Source organism: Hylobates moloch, unplaced genomic scaffold (genome assembly GCF_009828535.3).
Source record: "Hylobates moloch isolate HMO894 unplaced genomic scaffold, HMol_V3 SCAFFOLD_12, whole genome shotgun sequence".
NCBI classification, from domain to species: domain Eukaryota; kingdom Metazoa; phylum Chordata; class Mammalia; order Primates; family Hylobatidae; genus Hylobates; species Hylobates moloch.
Window position 1 is genome coordinate 104,420,760 of NW_026652287.1, and position 3,908 is coordinate 104,424,667.

Here is a 3,908-nt window from a genome sequence, read left to right on the forward strand (position 1 = left end):
TGATAATCCACCACCCTTTGCTGACTCTGTCTTCGGACTCAGCTGGCCTGCACCCAGGTGAAATAAACAGCCATGTTGCTCACACAAAGCCTGTTTGGTGGTCTCTTCACAGGGACGTGCATGAAATTTGGTGCCGTGACTCAGATCGGGGGACCTCCCTTGGGAGATCAATCCCCCGTCCTCCTGTTCTTTGCTCTGTGAAAAAGATCCACCTACGACCTCGGGTCCTCAGACCCACCAATCCAAGGAACATCTCATCAACTTTAAATCAGGTAAGCGGCCTCTTCTTACTCTCTTCTCCAACCTCTCTCACTATCCCTCAATCACTTTCCCCTTTCCACTCTTCAATCTCTCCCTTCTCTTAATTTCCATTCCTTTCATTTTCTGGTAGAGACAAAGGAGACACATTTTATCCATGGACCCAAAACTCCGGTGCCGGTCACGGACTGGGAAGGCAGCCTTCCCTTGGTGTTTAATCATTGCAGGGATGCCTCTCTGATTATTCACTCACGTTTCAGAGGTGTCAGACCACGCAGGGACGCCTGCTTTGGTCCTTCACCCTTAGTGGCAAATCCTGCTTTCCTAGGGCAGGGGCAAGTACCCCTCAACCCCTTCTCCTTCACCCTTAGCAGCAAGTCCTGCTTTTCAGAGGGGCAAGTACCCCTCAAACCCTTAGCAGCAAGTCCTGCTTTTCAGAGGGGCAAGTACCCCTCAACCCCTTCTCCTTCACCCTTAGCAGCAAGTCCTGCTTTTTGGAGGGGCAAGTACCCCTCAACCCCTTCTCTCCGTGTCTCTACCCCTTCTCTGGGGAAGGGGCAAGTACCCCAGCCTCATATCTCTGCGCTCTCTTCTCTCTGAGTTTGCCTCCTTCACTATAGGCAACGTTCCACCCTCCATTCCTTCTTCTCCCTTAGCCTGTGTTCTCAAAACCTTAAAATCTCTTCAACTCTCACCTGACCTAAAATCTAAGCATCTTATTTTCTTCTGCAATGCCGCTTGACCCCAATACAAACTCAACAGTAGCACTTTCAATTTTTCCATCCTACAAGACCTAAATAATTCTTGTCATAAAGTGGGCAAATGGTCTGAGATGCCTGACATCCAGGCATTCTTTTACACATCAGTCCCTTCCTAGTCTCTGTGCCCAATGCAAGTCGTCCCAAGTCTTCCTTCTTTCCCTCCTGCCTGTCCCCTCAGTCCCAACCCCAAGCATCGCTGAGTCTTTCTAATCTTCCTTTTCTACCGACCCATCTGACCTCTCCCCTCCTTGCCAGGCCAAGCTAGGTCCCAATTCTTCCTCAGCCTCCACTCCTCCACCCTATAATCCTTTTATCACCTCCCCTCCTCACACCCGGTCTGGCTTACAGCTTTGTTCCGTGACTAGCCCTCCCCCACCTGCCCAGCAATTTATTCTTAAAAAGGTGGCTGGAGCTAAAGGCATAGTCAGGGTTAATGCTCCTTTTTCTTTATCCCAAATCAGATAGCATTTAGGCTCTTTTTCATCAAATATAAAAATCCAGCCCAGTTCATGGCTTGTTTGGCAGCAACCCTGAGATGCTTTACAGCCATAGACCCTAAAAGGTCAAAAGGCCGTCTATTCTCAATATACATTTTATTACCCAATCTGCTCCCGACATTAATAAAACTCCAAAAATTAGAATCTGGTCCTCAAAGCCCACAACAGGACTTAATTAACCTCACCTTCAAGGTGTACAATAATAGAAAAAAGTTGCAATTCCTTGCCTCCACTGTGAGACAAACCCTAGCCACATCTCCAGCACACAAGAACTTCCAAACGCCTGAACCGCAGCAGCCAGGCGTTCCTCCAGAACCTCCTCCCCCAGGAGAATGCTACAAGTGCCGGAAATCTGGCCACTGGGCCAAGGAATGCCCGCAGCCCAGGATTCCTCCTAAGCCGTGTCCCATCTGTGCAGTACCCCACTGGAAATCGGACTGTTCAACTCACCTGGCAGCCACTCCCAGAGCCCCTGGAACTCTGGCCCAAGGCTGTCTGACTGACTCCTTCCCAGATCTTCTCGGCTTAGCGGCTGAAGACTGACACTGCCCGATCGCCTCGGAAGCCCCCTAAACCATCATGGACGCCGAGCTTCGGGTAACTCTCACAGTGGAAAGTAAGCCCATCCCCTTCTTAATCAATATGGAGGCTACCCACTCCACATTACCTTCTTTTCAAGGGCCTGTTTCCCTTGCCTCCATAACTGTTGTGGGTATTGACAGCCAGGCTTCTAAACCTTTTAAAACTCCCCAACTCTGGTGCCAACTTAGACAATACTCTTTTAAGCACTCCTTTTTAGTTATCACCACCTGCCCAGTTCCCTTATTAGGCTGAGACACTTTAACTAAATTATCTGCCTCCCTGACTATTCCTGGACTACAGCCACATCTCATTGCCGCCCTTCTCCCCAATCCAAAGCCTCCTTTGCATCTTCCTCTCATATTCCCCCACCTTAACTCACAAGTATAAAATACCTCTACTCCCTCCTTGGTGACCAATCATGCACCCCTTACCATCTCATTAAAACCTAATCACCCTTATCCCGCTCATTGCCAATATCCCATCCCACAGCATGCTTTGAAAGGATTAAAGCCTGTTATCACTCGCCTACTACAGCATGGGCTTCTAAAACCTATAAACTCCCCTTACAATCCCCCATTTTACCTGTCCAAAAACCAGACAAAGCTTACAAGTTCAGAATCTGCACCTCATCAACCTAATTGTTTTGCCTATCCACCCCTGATGCCAAACCCATATACTCTCCTATCCTCAATACCTCCCTCTACTACCCATTATTCTGTTCTGGATCTCAAACATGCTTTTTTTTTTACTATTCCTTTGCACCCTTCCTCCCAGCCTCTCTTTGCTTTCACTTAGACTGACCCTGACACTCATTAAGCTCAGCAAATTACCTGGGCTGTACTGCCACAAGGCTTCACAGACAGCTCCCATTACTTCAGTCAAGCCCAAATTTCTTCCTTATCTGTTACCTATCTCAGCATAATTCTCATAAAAAGACACGTGCTCTCCCTGCTGATCGTATCCGATTAATCTCCCAAACCTCAATCCCTTACAAAACAACAACTCCTTTCCTTCCTAGGCATGGTTAGTGCGGTCAGAATTCTTACACAAGAGCCAGGACCGCACCCTGTAGCTTTTGTGTCCAAACAACTTGACCTTACCATTTTAGCCTAGCCCTCATGTCTGCGTGCAGTGGCTGCCACCGGTTTAATAGTTTTAAAGGCCCTAAAAATCACAAACTATGCTCAACTCACTCTCTACATTTCTCATAACTTCCAAAATCTATTTTTTTCCTCATACCTGATGCATATACTTTCTGCTCCCTGGCTCTTTCAGCTGTACTCACTCTTTGTTAAGTCCCACAATTACCATTGTTCCTGGCCCGGACTTCAATCCGGCCTCCCACATTATTCCTGATACCACACCTAACCCCCATGACTGTATCTCTCTGATCCACCTGACATTCACCCCATTTCTCCATATTTCCTTCTTTCCTGTTCCTCACCCTGATCACGCTTGATTTGTTAATGGCAGTTCCACCAGGTCTAATTGCCACACACCAGCAAAGGCAGGCTATGCTATAGTACAAGCCACCAGCCCGCCTCTTAGAACCTCTCATTTCCTTTCCATCGTGGAAATCTATCCCCAAGGAAATAACTTCTCAGTGTTCCAACTGCTATTCTACTACTCCTGAGGGATTATTCAGGCCACCTCCCTTCCCTACACATCAAGCTTGAAGATTTGTCACCACCCAGGACTTGCAAATTAGCTTTACTCAACATGCCCTGAGTCAGGAGACTAAAATACCTCTAGTCTAGGTAGACGCTTTCACTGGATGGGTAGAGGCCTTTCCTACAGGGTCTGAGAAGGC